The sequence below is a fragment of the Abramis brama genome (assembly GCF_963993115.1).
Source record: "Abramis brama genome assembly, chromosome: 8".
In the NCBI taxonomy this organism is placed as follows: Eukaryota; Metazoa; Chordata; class Actinopteri; order Cypriniformes; family Leuciscidae; genus Abramis; species Abramis brama.
The window spans coordinates 31,937,321-31,950,316 of record NC_139970.1 but is presented as its reverse complement, the minus strand read 5'-3'; positions in this window follow the sequence as shown (position 1 = coordinate 31,950,316).

Sequence of the window (12,996 nt, the reverse complement as noted above, 5' to 3'; positions counted from 1 at the left end):
TCGTAGAGTAAAATTTTATATATTATACATTTCTGAATTCTGTGAACTGGAGATAAAAAAAACAAACTTGTTTAACCATTGTCTATTCAAGATTGTTCTGGAAGAATTCGGACAGTATCATTTTGGTAAGAATTGGTGTCATTAATGTGATACTATATTTTAAAGATTGTTAACTGCATTTTGGAATGTTCATACATTTTATAAATAAAATAAACATATAATGTACGGTTATTAATAATATAATATGCATTTAAAGCTGAAAAAAAAACCCACTGAAACATCATCATGGAATAGCAATTTATCTATAAAATTTAAAATAATGTTTTTCTCTGGCAATGTTGTTAATGTAACTATGTACCAAGAGCAGTATAATCACGCACATCCCAAATCAAATACAGGTGCTGGATCCAATATATCATACACGTAAACCAAAGTAAAGATCCGCACACCGGAGAGCTCCCATTTATAAATTTATTATGTGACGTTTCGGGCCTCTCATGGCCCTTCCTCACTGAGTGCGGATCTTTACTTTGGTTTAAATGTAACTATGTAAAACACCTCTTTTCTGTGTTTAAAAAAAAAAAAAGATTTAGGGACAACAACACAAGCACATAGGCCTAGCTTTTTTTTCACACTCACTCTTAGCTAAAGGAAAGTAGTGTTCCAAGCAGGCAACATGAGCATCGTCTAGGAGAAAAAACGGTTGCATGTGACGTTTTCCTGCATGCTTGAAAGACTAGGACTGGGTGATGCACTGCATGAAAGCCAATGCATCAGAAACAACAAACCTATGAGTGTGACATATGATTACACTTTAAAATCTAAACATTTTGAAACTGGCTGTCTTGACACATGCCAAAAATATATTTATTTTAAGTAGATGACATGTAACCAGGAAACATTAGGCATTATTTCATGATAAATGCTTTGAAGAATTGTTGTGCTACATGGTTGTCACATGACCTCATCATGTGAGTGGCATAGAACAATTGAGTTTTTTTTTATTTTGTGAGAACATTTCTGTCAGTCTGATAAATTGAGTAAAATAAGAGATATGCTAAAATTAATGGCTGCTGCTTATGGCTCACTCATCAAAAATTAAGTTAAGTGAAGTGCATTGCATTGTGGGATACAGTATTTTGTACAGTGTGCTGTGATTGTACTGCACATTTTAACAAATGTAGGTCATGTAAGTCATTCATGTACTGTATGCAAACAGTTCTATAGGCTACTGTATACATGCTGTATACATAATGTAAAAACGTAAGAGTAGACTATGTTAGTATGCTATTCCGAACACAGATTATCAATTTTGTAGACCAAAGCATTGATAAACATCTTTTACAACAACTGTTTGCTTTAGAAGAAAAAAGTGCAGTTGTTTCAACTAAATTCTACCCAACTACAATGACCTGGATGAATGAAATGCTTCATGAACAGACACCTGAATAACATGAGTCACTCAGCTGTACAATCTCTGCTTGAATAGCGCTTGACCCCTACAATCCATCTGTGACAGGCATACAATTGACTGGTCACTAAAAAAGCCTTTTGTACGTTGCAGAGAAGACCTGCTGGGCAAAGTGTTGATGTTCGTCCTTGTGTAGTGCAATGAATGGAAAAGGCTGTAGTTCCCTTTCGAGGTTAGCTGAGGCTTTGGGGAAACTCCTTTTCTCCAAAAATGCTGAAGCCTGATTGAATCATGCTATTGCAACTGCAATAGCCAATGGCTCTCGTGCGCTAGAGTGAGGGGAGGGTCCAACCGCTATGTAGCTCAATGCCGAGTACCATTGCTTGCCTCAGATCTTTCTCCTTCACTCGGTTATGTTGTCTTCGAGAAGCCATCTATTGTTCGCCGTTGAGGTATGCTCTTCAGAGGACAGTGCCTGGACTGCTATTCCTCTGCAGTGTTCCGGTGAGTATGACATTTTTTATATTATGCTACGTATAAGCTATCCGCTCACCTCTTCTTCCTTTCTGATGCCAAGCCACGGAGGCGGAAGCCGCGGCAGTTTAGGTGATGCGCTTGTGCCGGTCAATTCCCGCAATTCCCGGCCAAAACCTTCCAATTCTAGCCTTCTGTATGAATAATCGCTGCCTCTCTACCTGGGCTGTGCCCATGCAGATGCAGTGCTACACAAGTTCGTCTACTCTCAGCGAAGGCCTACAAGGACTTGGACAGAGAGCTACATAGCGCAGTCTTCTCCTGATGTTGGCGGGAAAGTAGCCTTGTCGCTGATAGTGCTGCTTAGGAGAGGAGGTTTACAGGGGTTTAAAACAGATCCTCATTTGCATGATACAAGTAGCCCCCTGCCTCAGAGCAGCAGTCAGCCGTGTACAGAGCACAAAGAAGCTCCAATCACTCTCATTCACACGGTATAAGCAGCCCCTTGCCTCAGCAGCATTCAGCCATGTACAGAGCACAGAGGGGCTCCAACTACTCACTCATTCACACGATATAAGCAGCCCCTTGCCTCAGCAGTGGTCAGTCGTGTACAGTGTACAGAGAAGTCCCAGTTGCTTCAGAGTGGAGACCTGCTATTTACAGAGCGTGAAGCGATTCAGTCACTCTCTCACTCATGCAGTGTGAGCAGCCCCCGTCTCGGAGCAGCGGTCTGCCTTACGTAAAGCGCAATGTGCTACAGCCACTCTCTCACTCTCATTACGAATAACAAAATGCTCTGACAACCCCTGAAGAGCAACTAACACCCATGCATGAAAGCCATTTACGACCGAAAGGAATGTGAACGAGTTAACTCTCACTCCATTTCCCTACTGAAACACACATAATGCCCATAAAAAGGACTCTTCCCCATTCATTCATAGAAAACCTTCTATGAAGGTACATGCATATCTCTAGGACATTGTGTGTATGATTATTACTGTCTTATATAGTGTCTTTTGTACTGTATACAGTTATATGCATGCTTTATGATAGAACCACTAGTTCACGAGTTCGCCTGCCCATTCAGCCTTAATAGTTAATGGTTAATGTTGAGGAGTGTAGGGTTTAAATATAGGTGAATGCTCATCCACTATGGGGCTCTGGTAAGAAGCGTGACAGGAGACACGGAACTATTAAACTCTTTATAGATTTGAATGTTCACACGCATTGGCATCATCCAGCTGTACTGAGTTTTCTATTATATGTACAAGGTATTGAATGTGGTCTTTCTGGAATAAACAGAATAAAAAGATACATCAGTGTATGTCTAATAACTTTGAGTTACACAAACATAAGCCGCTTTCCGACCAAGTAGTTACAGGAACTTAGTTATAGGAACTGTCCACTTCTAAACAGTTCTATGAACTACTCTCCCCCAAACTCGGTTTTGCTGTTTGCGTTCGCACTGGCCAAGTGGCCATAGGAACTGATAGGAGGGGTAAGGGAGTGACGCAAGCACGGCGACTTTTATTTTGATGGCGCGACGGACCTTTATTTTGGCGGCGCTGAGAACGCCAGAGCAAACAATGCTCACATTCTCTGTGTTTATTAGTCAGCGATCTGTCTAACAGTACTGTTTAATATGTTATTAGCTAGAACTGTTATAGAAAGTAGACAGTATATGAAAAAAAAGGTTATTAGCCTATGCCGTGTGGGTGATGTCCAGTGTTGCTAGCTGGGCAGATAAACATAATCATGTTTGGCTTGGTCCCCTCAAAGTTGCGTTGGATTTTCTCTTCAGCATAAAGGTTTAGAGACCCATCTATCACTGTTTTACATGTTTGTATAGTTAGTTTCTGGAGTAAATATATAGGCTATAATCTGTGTGTTTACATTATAGCTGTTTTAAAAATGGCGGGTGCTGGTGTTCCGCGTGCGTTCGGTCAATCAGCGTACACTAACGTCACGGGTAGTTCCTATAGTGCTGGTTTAGACCCTACTCTGAAGTAGGACCTAAATTAGTTCCTCCAAATGGAGTTCCTAGAACTAAAATCGTTCCTAGTTCCTGCGGTGCGAACACGCCGACATCCGGGTACGTTAGCCAATAGTTCTAGGAACTGTGAAAAGGTTCCTCCGGTCGGAAAGCGGCTATAAACAGCAACTCACTACTGACACGTTATTTATATATAAACCAACGTCACATAGAATTGACAGCTGCGACCATATACACGTGAATCACTGTATATAACTCTCATATTATGATGTTGTGCACAATGTAAAGTTTGGTTGCACTAGCTGAATATTTGAATACAAGAATGTAATAAATATATATCACTTATAACTAAACTTACATTAAATCACGCACATTAACACCTGAGGAAATGGCGGCGCAAACAGCTGGTGAAAGTGAAAGTAAACACAATAGCGGGATAGCGGAAACTAACGTTACCCAGCAGCGTAAACAGTAAAATGTTTCATAATAAAAGTCTTTCTCATATACTCTTATATAGAGGGCATTTAGAACAGCTGTCCCCAGATTAGCATAGCTAATATGTGTAAAGATAAACTCCCTAGTCCTTGGTGTCGGTGTCACCTCCACCCGGAAGTGCTGGAAGTCTGACAAGTTTGGCCACAGGTCGTAGGTATAAGCAGTCATTGACCTTGATTTGAGCTGACCGAATGTGTCCATCATCACTGGTAATCAACTTGACAACCCTACCAGTTGGCCACTGAGCTCTGGGAAGCTGCGGATCCATAATCATTAACACCATGTCCTCAGTTAAATCCTGGGTTTATCGCTGCCACTTCTGGCAAGTCTAGAGGCTTGGGAGGTAATGTCGAATGTAGTATGACCACAAGTGATCCACAATGGTCTGAGAATGTCGTCAGCGGCGCTTGGATAGAGGTTCGGTAGTGTAGTAGATCACCTGGGGAAGTGAGGCATCTTGCCGCCCCATAAGCAGCATGTTAGGGGTAACCGGGTCTATGTCTGCAACTTTGGATGAGACGTATCCCAGTGGCTTGCTGTTGAGGATGCCCTCTTCTTCAATCAGTACTGTACGTAGTACTTCCTCTGGAACCGACTGGCTCCCGATAACTACACGCAGGGCAGACTTTACTGATCTAATCTCCCTTTCCCATGCACCTCCAAATTGTGGTGCGGCGGGAGGATTCATTTTAATGTTGATCTGATGACTAGCCAACAACTCTTGCAGTTTAGATTCCATTACTTTGAAGGCTTCCCTTAGCTTGGTCTCAGCTCCTCGGAAATTGGTCCCCTGATCCGAGAGGATTTCGGATGGGGTGACTCTGCGGGCTATTAAGCGTCTAAGTACCAACAAAAATGCATCTGTATCAGTGCTTTTGAGGAGGTCGAGGTGAATGTATCTGGTCATCAAGCACCTGAAGATGACTCCCCATCGCTTTTCAGTGCGATGGCCATTCTTCACAATGAAGGGCCAAAAGCAGTCAACTCCAGTTGAGAAAAAAGGCGATTGGTACAGTCGCAGGCGAGCTAAAGGTAAGTCAGCCATGATTGGCACGGTCGGCTTGGCTCTCCACTTTTGGCACTCCACACACTCTCTCTGATGTTGCCTTACTGCTTGTCTGCCTCTCAGGATCCAGCAGTGGTGACGGAGTTCAGCAAAAACCTTGTCAGGTCCTGGGTGGAGAAGGCGTTCATCAAACTGCTTTATGAGAAGTTTAGTCACCTTATGGTGTGGGTGTAAAACCACTGGGTGGATCTCTCTTTGACTAACGCCATCCAGTTTCCGCAGTATTCCTCCCACACGGATCAGTCATAGTGTGCAATCTAACTTTGGTGCAAGTGTGTTCAGACGGCTGGATGCAGGCACAGGTTTCGCTGCCTTCAAAGCCTGAAGTTCCTCTGAGAAGGTCTCCTCCTGACATCGACTCAATATGAATGTTTCCGCACCTCGGTAATCAGGGTGTTGCATGCTCATGTCTTGGGTGGCCGCCCAGTGAAGAAACCGGTAAGCAGCATCAATCAAGTCCTTCCAGGAAGTATACTGAGATGCATCAGGAATGACAGAACCTTGATAATTTACAACTAGACCACAAAAGACAACTTTCTTTGTCTCTGATATGTCATCTTGGGCCTCTATCAAGGGTGTGACTGGTCAGTGATTTGGTGGTTCACGAAGGAATTTTGGACCCTGACTCGACCTGCTTGGGTTCGCCAGCTCCGTAAGTGTCTTCCCTCTAGTAATATCATCCGCCGGATTATTGGGGGAATCCACATACCTCCATGAGTGAAGCTCTGTCAACTCTTGGATTTCTGCCACTCATGTCCCAACGAAAACTTTATACCTACAAGACTCGGACTGTTTCCAAGTCAGGACAGTAGTAGAGTCAGTCCATAATATCACTTCCTCTATGGGGATAGTCAGTTCCAGGCTGAGGAAATTGGCGAGCTGGGCACTGGTCAGAGCTGCGCAGAGTTTGAGACGTGGGATTGACAGCTGTTGTTTGGGGGCTACCCTAGAGCGGGCCATGACAAAGGAGGTATGAATCTCTCCATTCTGCTCAACAAGGAGGTAAGCAACTAATCCATAGGCCACCTCTGATGCATCACCAAACACATGCAAGCTAAATTTTGATGTATCCACATCAAAGTTGGAAGGGATGTAGCTGTTAAGCTTGATCTTGCGGAGGTCAGGCAACTCCTCCACCCATATTTTCCACTTCTCTAGCAAGTCTGTGGGAAGGTTTGGATCATCCCAATTCCTTGGTTTGGCCCAAAGCTTCTGGACAAGAATCTTGGCCCATGTGGTAAAGGGAATGATAAACCCTAGGGGGTCATATTGCGATGCCAAGACCTTGTAAATGTGTCTCATCGTTGGAGGGTGCTCTACCATGGCACAATGCCGGTAGCCCAGTAGATCCTCTAGACAGCGCCACATCAAACCCAGAGCTGGTTCCAAAGGATCTAAATTATACTGTTGAAACCATAGTTCACTGCTCTCTGAATGAGCCGTTGTTGGTAAATGCTGAATGACTGAAGGTACATTAGAAGCCCACTGTCTTATTTTGAAGCCCGAGGCTAGAAGAGGTCTCATCTTGTCGATCAGTTGCTTAGCTTCCATAGCAGTAGGAAGACTTTGTAGACAACTGTCTACATAAAAGCTTTGCTCTATAGACTGCAGTACTTCTTCATTTCCGGGCTGCTGGCTGCGAACATATGTCTGTAGAGCAAAGGTAGCGCAGCAGGGACTGCAGGTCATCCCAAAAGGCAAGACTTGCCACTCGTAGACGTCAGGCGGATCCTCCCTATGCATGTTCCTCCAAATAAACCTCAGCAGGGGTTTGTCTTTGGGTAGGAGTCTCACCTGGTGAAACATGCCGCATATATCACCACTAATGGCAACCGGATACTGCTGAAACCGAAGGAGAAATCCCATCAATGAGGCACCAAGGCTGGGACCAGGAAGCAGCTGCTGATTAAGGGAGATAGCCAGATGCATGAAGGAGCAGTTAAAAACCAGCCGGTCTTTGCCATTGTGGTGTACAAGGTGGTGTGGTATGAACAACATTATTAACAACATACCCTGAATCGAGGAGTTTCTGTATTTCAGCTTCATACATCTGAGCTTTCTCTGTGTCTTTGCTGAGATGCTTCTCAGTGTTCCTGAGGCGAGACAAGACTGACTCCTTGGTTCCTCTCAAAAGTGGGCCATCCCATGCACAAAAGAGTAGTGTAACGCCAGATGCCACTAACTTCTACACGCTGTGTTCTGGTCTGGTCATATTCACAGCCGCTTGATCCTATTTTGATCGTGTTACCAGCTTTTCACTGCGGTATAGGAGGACGTCTAGTTGCCACAGTCGCTCAACATGTTGGTAAACAGGATCTCGAATTGGAGTAAGGGAAGTGAATAAGCATTGTGATGACGGTAGCTGATGTGGGAGAAGTCCATCTGGTCCCTGGAGAACCCAACCGAGCTGTGAACGTACAGCTGCCTGTCCACCAGCTGGTCCTAGTCTGATGGGCTCCTTAGCTGTGATCAGGTTTGGGTAGTCAGACCCAATTAGGAGAAGGGGCGGCATCTTATCAAAGGATGGAAGATGAATTCCTCTGAGGTGGTAATAGCATCGCTGAAGCTTCTTAATGGGATAAGTTTGCTCAGTTAACATTAGGGGAGGAGCAGTAAACACATTTGTGAGGCTGAAAGCAGCAGATCAATTGACTGTCCCTTCAAATCTGTAGGACGTACAGATCTGATCTGGTCCTGCATTGTTTACGTGTGTTTACCACATGTGTTATGTGGTTGTACATTCTCCTAGATTTTCTCCTGTTTGGTATGTAGAGTATTATATAAAATTCTCCTTGAATATCTCCTTCTTTGTGCACTTTATTACAGCCACCTAACCGTGACAGTAATATGCTGTGTCGCTGCCCCCACAAAACTACTCCTGAAATGCCGCGCTCTGAACTGAAAAAAAAAAAAACCCTCGTCATCGTCTCGTCTTAGTCATAGAAAAAAGGTTGTCAATGAATATTTTTTGTCATTATTTTTGTTATCGAAATTAACACTGCTCCAGGGGAATGGACACTCCCCCCCTAGATGGTTCAGATGATCTGGAGTGTCTTTGGGTGAGTGGAAGTTGACCTCTTTGCCTTAGAAGAGAACTCTCACTTCTCAAGGGAGAAAGATGCACTAGCCCATGAGTGGCCCAGCTCATGGCTGTATGTCTCCCCCCAGTAGCTCTGCTCCTTCAGGTCATCTGATAAATCAGTGAGAACAGATACTTGGTCCTTCTAGTGGCCACCCTCTGGCAGAACCATCCGTGATTCGACGGGAGCCTTTGTGCCTTCCCCAGAGGGTTTCAGAGGCCAGAGTGCCTTCTACTTGGCATCTCTATGCCCTTAAGTGGTCTGTTGTTTCTGATTAGTGCACAGTCTGGAACTAAGATCCCTTATCTTGTGACATTGTGTCAATCTTGTCCTTCGTACAAGAGCTGCTGAAAGCGGGGCATACCCTATCCATGGTTAAGGTCTATGTGGTGGCTATCACGGCACATCACGCTCCCATAGTTGGCCAGTCAATGGGTAGGAATGACTTGATAGTGAGGTTCCTAAAGGGGGGCAGAAGGCTGAATCCGCCTCATCCCCATACGATTCCGAACTGGGACTTGTCCACAATCCTCAGGGCCCTTAGAGGCCCTCCGTTCAAGCTGCTACAGCCGGAAGATCTGCAGCCCCTTTCACTTAAGACTGCCCTTTAGCATCAGTCAAGTGAGTAGGTGAACTGCAGGTGCTCTTGGTGAGCGTGTATCCTACCTTGATTTTGGGCCAAACGACTGCAAGGTCATCCTTAAGTCGAAGCATGCCTATGTACCTAAAATGCTTCCGATGATGAGCAATCTTTATACCTCCTCTGCCCGGTTTGGGCCATCAGAGTAACTGTTGAGAGCCCTTGACATTTCCAGCAATCAGAACAGCTTTTGTTTGCTTCGGAGGCCGCATTAAGGGGCTGCCAGTTATGAAGCAAATACTATCCCGTTGGATTAACATGCACTGTATAAATGTCCTGGATTATGTGATTTTCACAACTCACAAGTTAACTGTTTCATGGAGTTTTTGTCTACTGAAGGTTGTTTTCGGAAAGACGTTTCATCAGCTAACTAAACAATCGGTACAACAATACTAACAGTACAATGCATTAAACACACTGTAATTCTATCTTTCACAGCCTCGTTTTCATCCCTGTCAAAAATTAAATATTGTGCTACCCTAGGTCTATAGACCAGTGCTCTTCAATCCTGTCCTGAGGAGTGAGGACCCCCCACCACTGCACATTTTGGATGTCTTCCTCACCTAACACATCTAAACTCATCAACTTAATAGTAGAGATTGCAAGATTTGTGTGTTCAATGAGGGAGACATACAAAATGAGCACTGGTGGGGTCCGCCCAGCCAGGACAGGTGTGAGAAGCACTGCAACCCAGCTAACAGAGAACGTTCCCATAACTTTCACTAACGTTCTTTAAAATATACATTCTCGTAATGTTGACAGAAAACGTTCTTAGAATAATATTCTCTGATAATCCTCATAATGTTATTTTATTTGCTGAATGTTTTCATAATGTTATCATAAAACCAGTAGAAAACCTGGCCATAAATTTAGGTAGGGCAGATTCTGGGTCTTAGCGCTAGTTTATGATAAACATTTTGTAAGCTTTATATTCTAATCACTGATCACATCAGACACACTTTTGACAGAATTCTAATGTCCTTGCGTTTTTCAGCCTGAGGGTGGCGCTCTAATGATGATTGACATACTTTAGTACACACAACAAACACATAGAATGCCATCATAGAATTACCTTAATGTATTTATTGTGTCCGAATGTTGTTTTAGAATGTTGGAAAGTTAGGAATTCCAGTGAGGAAAACAAAGTCATATCTATTCTCAGAACAAACATAAAACAAACAACATGCCAACTAAAGCGGACTGATAGCGTCTCTTGGTCTGAAGTGAGGTTTAAGGTCACGTGAAAAGCAGGGCAGCCAGAAATCTGCCCCAATGGCTCTCTATGAAACCCCTTTTCCACCAGCAAGAACTGGGTGCTAGTTCAGAGCCAGAGCTATTGCCAGTTTGGAGTTGGTTCGATTGATGAGCTTTTTAAAAAACGGTTTGCCTTTCTTACGTCACTGTATACATCTCATGTTGCCCAGCAACGCTAGCACGGCAGCGCCAAACATAAACACACCAGGCTTGTTTGAGATGGTTCGACTTCTCGCAGACCGATCGGCGCATGACATCAAAGCACTGCGAAAGCGATCCAAAAGTCGTATGCTCTCCAAACACTCCCGCAGCTCCAATCAGTCCACGCCACTCTGATGCATCTCGAACAAGCCTTCCATCAACAATGGCGGTCATTGCGTTACTATTGATGTTCATGGTTTGCGAACCTACATCGGCATCCAAACACGGCAAATCCAACGCGTTCGTGCAGCTGTAACTTGCATAGATGGAGATTACAATCGAGCTGCTATTAGCTCGATTAGCTGCTATTTAAAAAATGGCGGTCACAAGTTTCTGTTGGTCTTGTTGGTCATGGTAACCCCGCCCCCAGCCCCTGACGCAAGCGGTTCTTACTTCTAGACCAGCAATGTTTTGGTGCTACTTAAGGACCACTTTTCCTGGTTCAGAGCTGGTGCTTTGGGTGTCGAAAAACAAAGAACTGATTTGAAACTAGGCTCTGGCTCTGAACCAGCACCAGCACTACCTTAGTGGAAAAGGGGTATGAGAGCGCGCTGCAGTTCCATTTTTCACCACAGATTTACATTGGGAATATGGGGTTCTGGCCAAGATGGCATACTAGATAGCAGCATAGTTTAACCACTAGCAAAGTCTCAAAGTTTTTTTCTTATTTTTAGACTTTTCCCAAACTGTTTGATAGAGGTTTATTTTTTTCATCATCTAAAGATGACAAGTAGTGCACGAAACTCTGAAGAGAAGATCGTGATCAGTAACAGAAATGATCATGATTACGATGACTCGATGGAGGTGTGTGCTGAAACTAACGTGTCCTGGAGGAATGCGGTGCTGAGAATGTTACTCCCAACAAAGTGTGGATCAGGTGGAAGATATCTCTAATGCGGATATACTCAAGGCAATTTACTCCCTCAGCAGAAGATTTAACAAGCAGGAGAAAAAGCTGGAGGAGCTGTCCAAAAAAATGGAAGAGAATTGTATACATTTCTGAGGTTAAGGAAGAGATGAAAGCTCACAAGCAGAAGGAAGCAGTATTGGAGCTGTAACTTTCTGATCTTAAAAAATAAAATAAAGAGCTGAGGTCAAGGGTAGGAGAGTTGGATCGCTACAAAAGGCGTTGGAATTTACTCATCAAAGGCTCGTCAGAGAAACAGAACGAGAACATCGCGAAGGAGGTAATTGCCTTGCTGGACAAGATTGCTCCTGGTGTGCCCTGGGAAATGGAAGAGGCAGTTGACACGGTTCATCGTATTGGCAGAAGAGAAGGAAATCGCATGCGCCAGATCATCATTCAGTTTTCAAAGCGAATCTACAGAGACCAAATCTGGACACTGTTAAAGGGATCAACTGTGTGCAAGGAGGCAGGCATTCATTTAGCTGAGGACTTAGAAGGAAACAAAGAAGACAGAGAGGCTACCCAGCAAACACATTTACATTGTGGCAATGTCTGTGGCACGTTGCATTTCTGCTATGACAATGTCGCTGTCTATGTGCTTGCAACATTGTAACAACGTAGAATTGTAGACGCGACAAGGCTGTAGTAATGTTGTTGTGCGACATACAGCAACTGTGAGACGCCGGTCTGACAATTCTTTTTTTTAATGCTAGATATAGATATCCCCTATTTAGCATGTTATGTTTTGTGGTTCATTTTTAATTTGTCAGATGTTAGATAATTATATACATTTTAAATATTGTTTATCTGTATTATTTATGGGCCTAACAGTAAATTAATTATAATCAACACCTGCAAGTGTACACTTTTAAGAGTAAAAATGACATAGAAGGTTAGCTATTTCAACTTTATTAAAACTGCATATGGTAATCAAATTGCACTTCCAAAAGTCATACATTTGTTAAAACAAGAAAAAAACTAAATATATGAATACACACATTTTCTTTTAAGTATAATAAATAAAACATAAAAAGCAAAGGCAAATCAGAACATATGAACAGGCACAGGTAAGTTAACTTGGCAGAGAACAAAGCAAATCGGAGCTTCACATGACAGGACTAAGTTATACAGGGAGTAGTATACTAGCATGAGCAGACATAATAGCATAAATAGCAGACAAATCAAAGGAAAAACTAAACAGGTGTGCGAGTGGTTACAAATTTTTTTTTTCTTGTGCGTTTTCAGAAAACATTAACGTAAGTCGCATGTCTGTTCGAGGAGTGCTGAAATGTCAATTAAAGTAATTTTGGCTTCATTATGGCTTATAACTTTTTGTCATAAGGTTAAAATATTTGTCATGCATGACCAGATGTTCAACACTTTTCCTAACGGTAAGAATTAAAGGATGACTACACTAAAAGAAATATAGCTAACGTTAGCATAGCCTACACTAAGTTAATACTGTAATTTACACA